We start from the raw sequence: 16,420 nt of genomic DNA on the forward strand, positions 1-16,420 counted from the left end.
CCAGCCAAGAACATCTTTCATCATGTTGTCCATAGAAGCCAATGCTATGGAAACATCTTTGATTAGACTCTAATCTTAACCCCTCAATGGATACAAGAAACATAATGAGAAACAGACTATCAAGGCAGAGATATGGGACCACAAATCCTAGAAGTACTACAGCCACTGATTAAATTGAGATTGAAAAATATACTCATTGTCACACATCTGTAGGCTATAGGTTCATAGAGTAATATGAATAAATCCATTATTTGCAGGGTACTAAAGTACTTAGTGGATTATTTTGTTATCCTATGGCTATCCCTAGCAGTTTCTAAGATGGACTCCAAATCCCTGGCAGAATTTTGCTGGAACGGGATCTGGTGCTGCAGGGATTCCTGTCTATAGTTGTGGAGCTGATTGTTCCAGGCCTAGTTTTTCCAGGCTTTGGAGCAGCAGGTCTGACTGTTCCAGAGATGGTTGCTCTAAGACTGGCTATTCTAGGTCTGGTTATTCCATATTGGAAAGTTTCCAGGTCTGGTTGCTCCATATTGGAAGGTTTCCAGGTCTGGCTGCTCCATATTGGAAGGTTTCCAGAAGTGGTGATCAGGTATCCTGGTGGGAAGAACAGAAGCCTGGGTATTCTGTAGTTGCTGAGGTGTTCTTAGTCACAGTTTTGCTATTCTTTAGCTAGTTGTTTTTCTGCAACCTTTTACATTTCATTCTCTGGTTCTAGAACCAGGTCTTAACCTTCTTATCGCTAAGGTTCAGAAGGTTGGAAAGTTCTTACATCTTCTGGAGACTGAGGTATTTCTGTTTCTGTAATCTAGCATTGAGGACATACAGCTGGGTCTGACAAAACATGTTTTTGCTTGTTTTGTTTTTTAAGATTACATTCATTTATTTCAGAGAGGGGGGAGAGAAAAAGCACAAACAGGGCAGGAGGGGCAGAGGGAGAGGAAGAAGCAGATCCCCTGCTCAGCAGGGATCCTGACACAAGGCTCAATCCCAGAACCCCAGGATCATGACCTGAGCCAAAGGCAGACACTTAACTGAGCCACCCAGGTGCCCCAAGAGAACAGAGTTCTGATCTGTTTCTTGCCCTGGGCTGCATCTTTCTGCTTCATCATGCTCTCCTCTATAGAAGACAGTAGTAGTTTTACTCTGAGACTGGTGAAAAAATCAGGGTTGCCCTGAATAAGCAGATCCATGGAGGGAGGAAGAAGAGAGATAGTCCCTGAGTGGGGTGTTTCAGCTGATGACATTTGCAAGGATGCATAATTTTCTTCAGGACCATAAATTTCAGGCATTGGAGAAGAGCCCCTAGAATTGGAGGCTTTGAGGCAAGGTGGGCATTGGGCCTGGAGCTGGTCCCACACTCATGTTGCCTTTCGAATTCTCAGTTAATACTCTCTCTCAATAAGTAGTTTTCGAATTAATGATATTCCCAGTAGCCCATAGTTGTCATTTTTTTCTCCTTGCCTTTAATGAGGTTTATAAGAGTATGACTGAAATGTAGCTTTAAGACCTTAACATTTCTCCTGATAATAATGCTTATTATTGCTATTATTCTAATTCTTATTATATGTTACTGAACAACAATTCTTACATGCCATTTCTTGAAAGTTATGAAAACAAAAAATTCCTCTCAACATTGGCTAAGCCAAAGTTGGTTCTTTCTTGTGTTGGTTCTTTCCAGTTTGGCGACTGTGATCATTGCTGCTATGAACTTTGGGGTACATATGGCCCTTCTTTTCACTACATCTGTATCTTTGGGGTAAATTTCCAGTGGCACAATTGCAGGGTCATAGGGTAGCTCTATTTTTAATTTCTTAAGGAATCTCCACACTGTTTTCCAAAGTGGCTGCACCAACTTGCATTCCCACCAACAGTGTAAGAGGGTTCCCCTTTCTCCACATCCTCTCCAACATAGGTTGTTTACCGTCTTACTAATTTTGGCCATTCTAATTGGTGTAAGGTGGTCTCTCAATGTCTGATTACTTTCTTAAGTTCCACTTCTAGGTATGAAATTACCATCCACTATTTCCTTTTTAGTTTGGAAAACCTACAAAACTAAAAGAAAGATAATGTGAGTGGTGATCTTTAGCATTGTGGTTCTTTACCAGGATTGAGTTTCAGAGTATAATAGGATATAAAGAGCTGTGGCCTAGAACCCAAGAGAATTGGCTTCTAACCCTAACTTGACCTCCAGCCCACCAGAGGAGCAGGAGTTCTTGCTCTGCCTCACCTAGGTGAAGTGTGGGACACTTCTGAGTTCCTCACTTTGGACCAGTTTGAGCAGGGAATTTCTGAACTTGAGTATGTATCAGAATTATCTGACAGGCTTATTAAAATGGAAATTTCTGGGCCCTAACCCAAGAGTACCACATTCACATGTCTGGCTGGAGTTTAAGTATTTGCATTTCTAACAATTGCCGGATGTTGCTGATGTTCCTGGCCTGAGGACCACACTTTCGAAAACAACTGAACTAGTGTACCTGTTCAGAAAAGACCAGGATGGTGAGGATACAAGGGAAATGCCTTCACTTTTCAAAAATAAAACATAATATATACAAATCAAAGCAAGACCATTATCTCAAAAAGTACAGAGAAAAAGATCACCAGATTCTTTCCCCATTAGCCCAACATGCCCCCTGGGGACTCCTGATTAATTGTTGCCCATAATGCTGCATCTCAGAGAAGAAGTGCTTACCCTTTAATATTCTAGGACAGATGTGACTCCATACCCCATCTCTTGGCTCCCCAGAAAATAGCTGAGATAAGGTAGAATTGTTCAGAATTGAGGCATCAAGTGGCTTAGTTGGTAAGCATCGGACTCTTGGTTTCAGCTCAGGTCATGATCTCAGGGTTGTGAGATCATGCCCCATGTTGGGCTTCATGCCTCAGTGCAGAGTCTGCTTGAGAGTCTTTCCTTTTCCTTCTCCTTTTTCTCTCCCCTTATTCATGCACACTCGCTCTCTAAAATTAATTAAATAAATAATATCTTTAAAATATTACTTTATCGATACTAAAGTTCAGCTGGAAGAGAACAAAAAAGAGGAAGCAGAAAAAATTCTAACTTACACAGTACAAATATCTGACAATTTTATTAGTAAATAGGTTTCAAAAAACTGTAGCCCTGAGCTATTGCATGCCAGTGTCCTGAAAGGGCTACATAATAGCTGTGGGTCCTTAGGAACTTCCTAGGCCTTTTGTCTGATTCCTCACGTTCCAGACAGAGCCCCATCCCTCCCTATGGCTGGAAGGGGGACATGTCCCCATTCACCTAGCCTATGCTTTCTTCTGGTCACTGTGTGACTAAAGCTATTTAGGGGTAGCCTACTTGGGTTAGCTTGAGGGACATACCTGTTTCTCTAATAGCTAGTGGGATTTGATAGTTGATAAAGCACTGACATAGCCTAAGTCACCACCAACACCTAGGCCCTTATCGGTACATTTAGTTAGGCAAAGTCCAATAACACTTTAGTCACGGTGTGGTTCCAACATATGTGTAATGAGAATTGTACACCTACAATAATTAGGCTGTGGGGCAGGGCAATGGCTGTTGTCCTGTCACTAAGTAAGTATGAAGTTGTGCACACTTAGACTAATTAAAGGAAAAGAGGATGTTCAGTCGGTTTCCATACATGCAAGGTGTTATAATTAGCTCTTTTGAGTATCACCAAAAAGGAGGAATCTATAACACTTATTAGGCACTTACTATATTCTGTGATTATAGCATATAATTTCTCAGAGATAGGATTGTCTAAAAATAAGTAGGTTACCTGAAAAGATAATGGGTTAGATGCTACTGGATTCACTCAAACCAGATTCATGTTCAAGTTCCACTTCTTCTAATCAGACTTCAGGTTACTCCCATTCCCTGGATCCTAGGCTTTGAATGACCCTGAATCTCTTATTTTATATTTTCTAACTCATCTTTCTGCTTCTACTCTAGCCCTTATAATCCATTGCAGTTAGAGCAGTCATTTAAAAATGTGGCTATAGGAATGCCTGGCTGGCTCCAATGGTAGAGCATATGACTCTTGATCTCAGAGTCATGAGCTCAAGCACCACACTGGGCATGGAGCCTACTTAAAAAAATTAAAAAATAAAAATAAATAAAAATGAGAACAATACCATACCTCTACTTAAAACACTTCAATGACATTCAAATATACTTGGAATAAAAACTGAACTCCTAAAGATGCTCTGCATGACCTGACTAATGCCCAGTTCTCTGCTAAGAGATTATTCTACTCTCTTCCCTGTTCACCATACTCCTGACCTCAGGCCTCATTCTGTTTTGTTTTGTTTTGTTTGTTTTGTTTTGTTTTGTTTTGTTTGACCAACCCATACTCATGCCTCCTGCAGCCCCTACACGTATGCCCTGTCTTCTTGGTGATGTTCTCCCCAGAACAAAGCCAGTCCCAGTTCGTTATTCCAATCTCCAGCAAAATATTCCCTCTTCAGAGAAATCCATCCCAATCACCCTCTTTAAAATCTAAATGCCTCTACTTGCAACTACCAATTTTAAAGCTCTTTCTCCACTGTATTCTGCCCACAGCCCCTATTACCACTTTAAATTACTTCATTTATTGGGTTATTTGTTACTACCTTTTTCTTTTCCCCCATGGAAACGTGTGCTTCATGACAAAAGAAGACTTGCCTATTGTATTCACAACACCCCTCCCCCCGACCCAGGACCTAAACTGCTATCTGGATGGAAGAAAAGGTGGACAGGGGAGAAGGAAAGGAGCAAAGGAAGAAGGGAAGAAGAATCAAAAAAGGAGTTAAAAGATTCCTTTCAACATTTCAGGAGCCAGGACATGTTTTACCAGCTACTACATTTTAGTTTTTAGAGGTTTTGTGTGGATTTTAAAGACCAATAGATTTATATGTAATCCATTTCAGCTCCCTTCTCCTCCGAACGAATTATTTTCTTCAATCACTCTGTTACAGAGATGGAGAAAACTGAAAATTGGTAAGGCTGACTTGCCCAAGGTCACGTGGAATATCTGAGACAAGTTCTTTCCACTGTATCACCCTGGAATTTCTTAAACACTCCAGCCAGACTTACACCTTTTCTCTAAAGAAAGCAAGAGAGAGCAGAGTCCTTATTTTTAAACCTGCATTAAATGGAAACCTTTGGAAGAGCAGGTGGTGGTAATGTTATGAATCTGGCTCAGCAAGGGAACACTGAGGTCATGATATTTTTCACATTTAGTAACTTCAAAAATATAGGGATGATGTAAACTTCCAAAGACTTGTTGCCAACCTAGTGATACTGGTAACTTTGGGCAGGAGGTTGTATCATTGGTCAGGGAAAAAACATTCACGGCCAATGAGCTCTCTCCCGTCAAGAGAGATGCTCTGGTAATGCTTTCAGATGGCTGTCTTGGATTCACATCCTGCCTACAGTAACACTAGCAAGGCTGCTTAAGTTTCCTATTAGATACAAGACAAAAATATCCTATGATGTGAAGAAGTTGCTAAGACCAAATAGTACCTACTTCATGGAGTTGAAAGATTTAATGAGTGAACACATTTATTAATGTGCTTCGCACATACTCTGGCACTTAGTAAGTACTCGTTAAATGTCAATTTTTAAAATGAGGGGAAAAAAAAACAGATTGAAATGAGAGTGAATTTGAATGTTTGATTTTATGAGTGACATTGGGCCACTCATAATTCAGCCTATTTTGAATTCTGCTTCAAATATCTCACCCTCGATGGAAGAACTACACGATCATAAGGTCAGAACTTAGAGGACATTCATAGTGATCACCTGGTTACAAATGAGGTAACTAAAGCAAAATACCATCAGCATCAGCAGGGACAGAGAGACTTAATCCAGGGCAGTGAAAGACAGCAATTTAAACCCAGATCGATTTTTCCTCAATCCATTGCTTTCTTCTCTGCCCCAGACAGTGATATTTATTGCACTTTGCATCTGGCCCATTTTTTATTTTTTTATTTTTTAAGATGATTTATTTCAGAGAGAGAGAGAGAGAGAGAGAGAATGCATGTGTGTGCATGAGCGGAGGAGCAGAGAAGAAGGAAGGAGACAAGCAAACCCCCTGCTGAGCTGGTAGTCCAAGGATGTGGGATGCTCCATCCCAGGACCCTGAGATCGTGACCTGAACTAAAATCCAGAGTCCAGTTCTTAACCAGCTGAGCCGCCCAGGTGCCCCTGGCCCATTTTTAAAATTTCCTTCTACAATAAATACTTTTGGGTCCCTGAGGATAAGATATATAGCTCCAACTTTAAACCAGAGACCCCCCAGTAGGTTGGCATTCATTCTACCTATCCTACTGGAAGATCTCATGACCACACTCTAGATATTTCATCACATGGGGGATCAGAAACAGCAGATCCTATCCAAAGACACTTCCAGAGGTAACATTCTGTGATTCTTATTACTAATGATGATTCCAACCCAGTTATTCTTTTTTTTTTTTAAATAAACATATAATGTATTTTTAGCCCCAGGGGTACAGGTCTGTGAATCACCAGGTTTACAGCACTCACCATAGCACACACACTTCCAATGTCCATAACCCCACCACCCTCTCCCAAACCCCACTCCCCCCAGCAACCCTCAGTTTGTTCTGTGAGATTAGAATCTCTTATGGTTTGTCTCCCTCCCGATCCCATCTTGTTTTATTTATTCTTTTCCTACCCCCCAAACCCCCCACATTGCATCTCCACTTCCTCATATCAGGGAGATCATATGTTCATTGTCTTTTTCTGATTGACTTATTTCGCTAAGCATAATACCTTCTAGTTCCATCCATGTCATCGCAAATGGCAAGATTTCATTTCTTTTGATGCCAACCCAGTTATTCTTGAATGGTCCCCAAATATACTGTTTAAGATGGAAGGGAAATAGGTTAAAATTGTTATATCCAAACTGATTGTTTAAATGTTCCTTAAAAAGATAAGTATCAATGATTTAGAATTACATTCTATACAATATTTTATTCCCAAGAAAAAAGTATAAATGATGAATGTCTATAAAGGACAGAGAATTTTAACCTTAAATGTGTGTTAATAATTCTTTTGTTTAAATATTCCAAATTTGATGGAATTAACATTTTCTATTCATTAGGAATGATTCTTTGGTTAATAATTAATTGGTAGCCTGTCGTTCACTGTTTTGCAAAAAAAATCCCCAGGAATTTATAATCAGAGCTAAAAAAACTAAAAATTATTTTACCTGACTTTACACTAGCAATGTGCCCTTATAGTTTTTTTTTTATATTTTATGATATAAATCAACTAATTTTTACTATTAAATTATGTAGAAAATACACTTAGCTCCATTTGATGGAACTTCAGCTTCCATTTAAGATTTAAAAGGAAAGTTAAAACAATTCACTTTATTTCTGTGCAGATGGGAGTAGACAAAGTTACTGCTCACTGTGTAGCTATTAGTGATGTCTACCTGAATTCTCAACTTCTTTAAAAAAAGAGTGTTTAGGTGATCAGTGAAAATCCTGGGTTTGAATTCTGGCTCTAGTGTTTCGCACACCCTCTGTTTCTGAGATAGGTCACTTCCTGTTTCTGAGTTTTGTCTTCATCTGTAAAAAGAAGGTGGAATCTACTAGATAATTCATCCCCCTATCCCGATAAGTCAAGGATCTGTCCATAAACACCAAAAGGTTTAGGAGATGGCACAATTAAATTCCTTCTACACTCCCACGTGCTGAGGAATGACTTAGCAGCAGAAAATAACCATGTTCCTCTCAATGTGGGTTTAGCTTCTTCCAACTCCAAGCAGCTGGACGGGTAAGCAGATGTATTTGTGCTACTGCAGAAGAAAACACCAAGCCGCCTGTACTCCTCAGTGTTTGGCTGAGAGATAATTTAGTATTTTTCACTTCCACGCATACTGGTAGTCCCCAAACCCTCCCAATTTGGTGTATGCTTGTGCATTACATTTCTTGTGGGGGTTCACTTCCTCCCTCTAGCACATAGCCAATGAGAGTTCAAATTTTCAGCCTGCCTGACCTGAATCACTACAATAGGTTTCCAGTCTCTACTTAACTTCCCTCTTCCTCTGTCTATTTTCATCCCTGTCCCAGGCTGAAATCTCTAAGCAAAAATCTGACCACAGCTAAGACCTGCTTCAAAAGTCAATGGTTCGGGAACCTGGGTGGCTCAGTGGGTTAAGCCTCTGCCTTCAGCTCAGGTCATGGTCTCGGGGTATTGGAATCAAGCCTGCATTGGGCTCTCTGCTCAGCGGGGGATCTGCTTCCCCCACTCTCTCTCTCTCTCTGCCTGCCTGTGGGCCTATTTGTCATCTCTCTTTGTCAAATAAATAAACAAAATTAAAAAAAAAAAAGTCAATGGTTCCTGATTGTCCTCAGAATAAAACCTAAACTATTTAGTTTTGTTTTCACATAATTTGGTCCCAACTTATCTTTTGGATCTCAGTTCCCTCACAATGTTCTTACCCAGACACTCTGTGTTCTACCTCAGGGAAATGTGTATTTCTCTTGAATAAAATCAGACCATATTTACTGAGCATGCTCAAGGAGCCAGGTGCTTTTACATACAATAGCTCATTTAATCAAAGAATATTCTTCAAGACAGGTATTAGTATCCCAGTGTTCAGGAAAGATTGACTAACTTGCCCAAGGCTCCTCAGTTTTCAGAGGGGTGAGCAGGGCAGAGACACAAGACTTTCTCTCTGTGCTTTTTCAACTTGCCCATCCTCTCTTCCTGAGACAGTTTGCACTTTCATTTCTTTGCACATACTCTTTCATCATTCTAGAATGTTCTTTCCATTTCCCCATTTATTCCTTAGACCTATCTAAAATGTCATATTCTCAGTGAATATTTTTTGTTTTCTTCTAATGGAATAAACATTCTCTGTACTCCAGTACTTTGCTTATAGACACACATAATATTTTAAATTATAACAGAGATATTTGTGTGCATAGCTTAGACTCCTGTGAAAATGTAAGCTTCTGGAGGGCAAGGGCCATGTTAACTCCACACCTGTCATTTAGTACAATGCCTAGAACACAGGAGGTATTCATTAAATGTCTTTTGGAATGAATGAATTTTTATTTTATTTTTACTATTCTCATGTCTAAATTTAGATCTGAGAAGGATGTAGCAAAATCATTCACCAAATATTACCCAGTACTAGGGGTTGGAAGAGAAAGAAAACTTACAAAAGAGCAGAGCTTATATTTCAAAAATAACTAATTTGTACTCAGAAACGTTGTACTCCCTGTAATAAAACTGATTTCTTCTAAAACAAACTGCAACCATTTTCTTGTAAAAGATGAAGAGAAGGAGAAGAAGAAGAAGGAGGAGGAGGAGGAGGAGGAGGAGGAGGAGGAGGAGGAGGAGGAGGAGGAGGAAGAAAGAAAAGAAACATCTCTACTGATACCATGGTTAAAAATAGCCATTTTGTTTAAATTGCTCCAGCATTAGTTGTATTCCAGTCTTGGAGCAAAATAGAATTGGAGTCTTTCTGTCAGGATAGATAGTGATGTTTTCTTGCATGAACTCACATCCAGGCAGAGGTTTGGGTGTGTTTCATGGTGAGCACCACATTTTTAGTATATTACAACAACAATTACAAAGATACAAGGACATAGCCAAGTGTAAGGCTTTTGTGGAAAGCATTCTTACAGTCACCCAGCGAGGCTTTGCAGAATTAGTCAGGCATGCCTATTTACCCACCGAGGGAAGAAAACGTTTCAGCAATTTAACATGCCAAGTACATATCATTTGTACGGAAACTGCACGCTATTTTAGAGAAGGTAAATAAAAGCAAATCAACACCAGCAAAGCATGTTTCACATCTTTGAGATGGCATTAATGAAAGGGAAAGCTTTCTTTTGGTAATATTTGTTACATACAGAGAGGCCCATAGGCCTCGCAGTTCCCCTCCACAATGTCACTGCTCTCAAGGCCCTCCCACCTCTGTCCCAGCAAGGAGGCCACAACAGCGGCCCTGAAGTTCCCGCCGCTTATCTCTCAAGTCGGGGCCCAAACATATTCTAAAACATGGATTGTATCATGTCACAAGTTTTCATATGAATCTAAAATAATTCACACTCACTGCCTAGAAAATGAAATGAGGCTTTTAAGGCCTACCTCACTTCTAGCTTGAACATCCTCCCCCATCCCATTAAACACTTACAAGACTACATCCTTCAAGGTACACCTCAATTATCACTTTCCCAAAGAAGCATTCCAGCTTCAATTTAGATGAAACCTTTTTCTGAATAGCTCTATCTGTTTTTTGTTTCTGTGCTTTGTGTTGAGTTCCCCGGTTACAAATTGTAAAAGCCTCAAGGTTAGAAACCACATCTTAATGACTGAACAAATGACTTTTTTTTTTTTTTTGCAGTTAAACATAAGAAGGATTTAGGCATGGCTGCCTTTTCTGCATAGAAAAACCTCCTGATCTCCAAGTGTAATCTCAATAAAGAAGATTCAAGTCAGGTTGTGGGGAAATATCATAAAGTCACAAACATTAAGAGACAAGAAATCACTTCGTAACAATGGACCACGTTCATGGTTCCAAATGGGCTTTTAGAATTCTGCTGGTTCTGGGTGTCTTATCCAAAACTAATTTTAAAAATTCAGTAAGCTAGGCTTGTAAAGAATTTTTTCAAAGATATGAAGAAAAGATTAACTTCTTGGATTGTAAAATCATTAAAAGTGATTGCTGGTAATTGTTTTCCAAAAATGGTACTTTCTCCTCCTGTCTCTCAGAGTCTTTTGGAAGTACAGCATCCTCAGCGTTTCATGTTACAGTCGAAGAAACAGGTGCAGAGAGATTAGCTCACCCAAATCCAGGGAACAGTAAGTGGTGGAGAAACAATATGAAAGCAGGAGTTTGACGTTGGAGATTGACACTGGACTCTTGTTACGATGTCTTATCTAAGCTAGCTTTCCATTGCCTCCCTCTTAAAACAAGACTATTCATCTGTTTTCTTTGTTTCTCATGGAAGTGATAGAAGAAGGAAGCTTAAGACCTTTCACTAAACTTAAAGCCTCTTCAAGAACCTATAACTCTGGAATGTATTCTTGGGTTTTTAAGATATATCTTGCACATATGTGAGATCTGACTACCCTAAAATGTACTTTAGTTTAAAACATGTTTATGTTGAAATAGCAACATCCTAATTTTGCAAAAGCTCATTATATTTATTTAATCTCCAAGACAAATTGCATATTTTCCCAATCCATTGGTAATTGATTATACCTTCATTTAATCCATTCTGTTACTTTTTTTTCAAGTTCATTTTATAGGTGTCTTTCTAACTTCTTATCTTTTATGCTTGGTGACTTTCTTTCCTGATTGATAATGAGAGCATTAAGAGATAGTCTGCTTTGAGTATAGTTTTGATTCCAAATCATAAATAAATTACTATAGTTACTGTCAGGTATGAATAAGTGATGGTATAACTATATGATATTATGCAACACTTAAAACACTTTTTTTAAAAAAGCTTTTATTTAATTTGACACAGAAAGAGAGAGATCACAAGTACGCAGAGAAACAGGCAGAAGGAGAGGAAGAAGCAGGCTCCCCATGGAGCAGAGAGCCCAATGCTGGGCTCAATCCTAGGACATTTAGATCATGACCTGAGCTGAAGGCAGAGGCTTAACCCACTGAGCCACCCAGGTGTCCCTACACTTAAAACACTTCTAAATGATTTTTATCACAAGCAAAAAAAGTTATAAAGCATGTTATATGATACTGCACCAATTTTTAATGCTCTTTTTTAAAAAATATTTTATTTATTTATTTGACAGAGATCGCAAGTAGGCAGAGAGACAGGCAGAGAGAGAGAAAGGGAAGCAAGCTCCCCGCTGAGCAGAAAGCCCCACATGGGGCTCGATCCCAGGACCCTGGGATCATGACCCGAGCCAAAGGCAGAGGCTTTAACCCATTGAGCCACTCGGGTGCCCCTTTTTAATGCTCTTTTATGCTTGAAATATACTTCAAGAATATTCACTGCACTTATCTCTAAATCTTGGTATTATAGCTGCATTTTGTTTTCTTCCTTATGCCTTATATTTTCATTTTGAACATGATTGAGAGTTATAATCACTTAACATTTTTTTATTCAATTTTCTATCATGTTTCTAAAAGATGGTTAAGATAATAATAAACATAGGGGAACCTGGGTAGCTCAGTTGGTTAAGTGTCACTCTTGGTTTTGGTTCAGGTCATGATGTCAAGGTCATAGGATTGAACCCTGAATCCATGCTCAAGCACAAAGTCTCCTGAGATTCTGTTTCTTCCTCTCGGCCTTTCCCCAGCCCCTATGCTATAAATAAATAAATAAATATTTAACACAAAGATAATAATAAACATATGTGAGAAAGGTTTATGACATTAATTTTTTTTAAAAACACTTAAATGTGTGCTATAACCTTAACCCTGAAAAATTTAATTACAGAGATAGAAAATTAGAAGTAAATAGATATAAATATAAACTACTGTGTTCTTAATTGGGAAGTCATCAATTCACTTTATTTTCTTCAGTATTTTTCTAATTTTCTGCAATGAAATAAAGTGAATTTTATAAGAAGTAAACAAGAAGTAGATGTTATTCATTATAAAAGTTTACTCCAAAGAGGAGTTAGGAATTTTTTGTTTATTTGTTTGGTTGGTACATGCCCACCTGACCTCTAGGCTGTTCAAAGAAAATTCCAACTTCTCTTCCCACTTCTTTCCTTGTCTGTCTCTCATTCTATTCTCCACACTGCTGACAGTTTCTTGAGAATCTCTATCATTTTCTAATCACAGGGCTCCCCTTATGGGAACACTTCAATGATTTTCACCACCTCTGAAATGAAATTTGAAATTTTGGACATCAGCAACTAAACTTTCCATTTCTAGACTCTGAGTGTATGTCTATGCTTTTACTCACTTTTTCTCTAAACAAATTCTATGTTCAGGTAAAAATGAATACTAAATTCAACTCTCTGCTTGCAGGGACTTGAGTCCTTGCAAAAATAATCCTGTTTTTTAATAACATCAGTCCCCACTCATATGAAAATGTAATAAAAATTTCCTAGGCCCTTCTTAATTACCTCTACTGGAATAAGTAAACTTGTTATATCTTTTAATGGTCTTTACTTCATACTGCCTTCGATTGTAGTCATTTATGTTAATGTACATGTTTATGTATCCAAATAAATTATCTTGAATAGAATTCAGTACATGTGTATTTCCTTACTAGTACTCTTTGAAGTTCTGTATCTTACCCAGCTGTATAGAGTCACTGTCACCATTATATGGTGGAAGCTTGCATACAGTAGGTGTTAGCTAGAGAAGACTGGAAGGAATTATTAAAGAACTATTTCTTTTCTAAGTCATGCTGTTTTTATATACCAAAAATCTAGGTTGTTAATTTGTTAATTTTCTTCTCTGTTTTTTTTTGTTTTTGTTTTTGTTTTTTGGTTTTGTTTTGTTTTGTTTTACTCAGCAAACAGTTACATATTTGAACTTTTAAATGCCAGCATTGTACAAAACTCCTTCCCTTGCTATGAGGAATTGAGTCCATTTTGTGAAGCCAAAACTGATAGAAGACATCTCTAAGTCAGAAGTATGGGTGAAAACTGATAGAAGACATCTCTAAGTCAGAAGTATGAATGAGAGTTGATTGTGTGTTTGGGGGGAAGGATGCACTAGGAGGATATCCAAAGAGGCACCCTGAGCATGTCAGCATTATAAGGACAGAGGACAGAGCCCAACGATAGAGACTAGAGAGGAATAAGTGGTAGAAGACTCTGGTAAGTCAAAAGTCCAAACCTCAGCAAATATGTGAGAGAAGCGTTTTTGCTTATGGCTGCCTTTCATTCACATGCTCCCATGACATGATATATAGGGGAAAACACTTGTAGAACCGGTAACAATGTAGTTCCTTTGCATTTATTTTCCCTTCCTTGCATATTAATAATCAGACACACATAGCTCTCTCTAAAGTGAAACTGTTCTCAATACTTAATGAGCCTCTCCAGTTGAATTAAAGCTGGTCTGTTCTTGGGATTCAAAAATATCTCATGAAATCTTGAAATCTTGGGGTTGGGCACAAGAAATAAATTACAAGCGCATTTGGTTCAAAATGTCAGACACCAAAATAGAAGGCGGTGGCTGAGTAGTCCACTTCCTCATGCATGGTCCTCCTCACCTGCCTCATAGGCTGCGTCTGACTATGCAACAGAAACTGAAGGAACAGATTTTTCTAAAGCTCTTAAAGCCACTGTGAAACTTCCTTAGAACCCATCTCAAAGAAACAGTAAGAGAGAGATTCTCTGAACCTCTGCGTAGAAGCCAGCATGAATTTAGTACAAGAAGATTCCAGGCCTCTGGAGCCCCTTGAGACCTCAGCTTTCCCCTTTCCATCACACTCCTCTCTCTGACCTCATTGGAACCCTCTAAGGGAGTAGGAATTATTAATCTAATTGACTAGAACCCAAAGGGTGATTTTGAAAAACAACAGTGTCTTAAAGTTAGATTCCATAACCTCCTTTGTTTTTTTTAACTCTTTTTTTTTTTTTTTAAGGGCTATCCCTTTAGGAAGCATGCTCTGTTCTTTATCCTAGCCTCTATGCAAGCTGAAGGCTGGATAAGTGGATGCTGGGGTTGCTTCTCCTAAGCCTCAGGCCTAAGTTGTGTTCTCTTTTGTGGGCTTTCCCAGACAATAATATCAGCACTTTCTTTCCCATTTGGCTGCTGATCCTTTGGTGAATATGCTCTTTGGCTAGGAACTCCGGAGAAGAGGAGGGCTGAGTGGTAGGATTTGGGCAACGAACCAACCGCACCCTAAACCACACCCAGAATGCATCATTGTCCTTTTTATAGGATTTTGGAAGGATTAAATAAGAGAATGCATGTAAAATGCTAAACACAGTCCCTGGCATATAGTACCCACTCAATAAATGTTAATTATTGTTAATAATACACACAGATCCTAATATTTGCCATCAGCTATTCGTACCTGATCAGATAGCTCCCAAGTTTTGGGAAAAGTGCTTTAGGGCTGAACACCTGAATGTCTGACTGATAGACACTGGAACAAAATAGGTTGTCTTAGCTTACTGTGAATTTTCTTCCTATGGTTTAACAAAGAAGTAAGAATTTCCTTCGAGGCATACCACTTGCTCTTCTGGGAGAGTTCACTCTGTGGAATGTTCTGGTTATGCACATTAAGTACCTATACTTTGGCCTTTGGGTAGCCAGTACCCAGTGAAAGGATTCAAATGCAAATTCCTCAGACCTGCCTTGACAGATTCTGCTTAATGAATCATCAAAGTAGGGAGTGAGCTCTATCTTCTCAAAGATTTTTCCTTTCTGTATTAAAAGATCCTTTTGGATTTTTTTCTTGCCAGACTAAAGACAAGAGTTGGGAGTAAAAGACTGATACTCAAGGAAAAGATCTGGTCGAAGCAGCTCTGAAGAGTAGACCCATGTAGCATCTTGGGAAGCCAGAGACAGAAGAACACAGCCGCCCCAGCTCCCTTGTGATGCGATTTAGTGGGTAGGCTTGAGGAAGCATTGCTGTCTAATAGCCAATATTTAGTTTTCCCCTTCTGGATAACAATTCCCTTTTGCTATCTTCATGTTTTTGATAGATGCTTTTAAACCTCATGCTCAATGCTCAGGGTGTGGCAGAAGAGGAGAGTCCGTGCTCAGGGAAATCAGTAAGAAGCAAGAACAAGTAGCGCACCAAAGAGGCTGTGAGACTGCAGAGAGTGAACCAAAGAGCTGGTGATGGCTCCAGTCTGGATAATAGAAAATGGAAGCTTTTCTGAAGTATGTTCAGAGGTACTTCTGGAGGGGGAGACTCATCCACTGATTGGGGCATCCTTTATTAACTTTAGCTATAATTTAACAGAATGATTTGAAAGGATAGAGAACTTGCACACTATAGTAGAAACCTGGACCTGAGTAGCACAGACCACCCTTTGGAGAAGTGGTCTTGTTCCTGCTTCTTACTCTTTCTGACCTCGAATGTGTCCTCTTTGGTGTCCTCCTCAGTCAAATGAGGGCCAAGGTATATCACCGTTAGATGCCTTTTGACTCTCAATACCATCGACTACATTATTTTATATTCAGTCAATGATCTAATTGAGCATTTGTCTTTGCCATGTTCAGGCACCAGAAAATACAAAGATGAATAAGTCATGGTCCCTGAGCTCAAGGGTCTATAGGAAAGAGAGAGAAATGCATAAATAGGTGATTTACATGCATTGTAAATGTGCATGCAGGGTGCTGTCAAAGCATAAAGAAGAGAGGGGGACAATCTCAGATTGAGGCTATTGGTTATAGCTTCCTGAAGATGACATACAAACTGATTCTTGAAGTTACCTCAGATTGTCCATTTGAATTGTGTATGCCCTTTCTTCTATTTCATAAAATATGGTGAATATGGGAGAGAGCTCTTCTTGATC

The 16,420-nt window shown here is 39.1% G+C and overlaps 1 pseudogene; it reads right to left on the reverse strand.

Moving 5' to 3' along the window:
- Positions 1–214: 214 nt before the first annotated feature.
- LOC116590440 lies at positions 215–16,062 on the reverse strand (annotated as a pseudogene).
- Positions 16,063–16,420: the final 358 nt, after the last annotated feature.

The sequence above is a fragment of the Mustela erminea genome, chromosome 1, assembly GCF_009829155.1.
Source record: "Mustela erminea isolate mMusErm1 chromosome 1, mMusErm1.Pri, whole genome shotgun sequence".
NCBI lineage: Eukaryota > Metazoa > Chordata > Mammalia > Carnivora > Mustelidae > Mustela > Mustela erminea.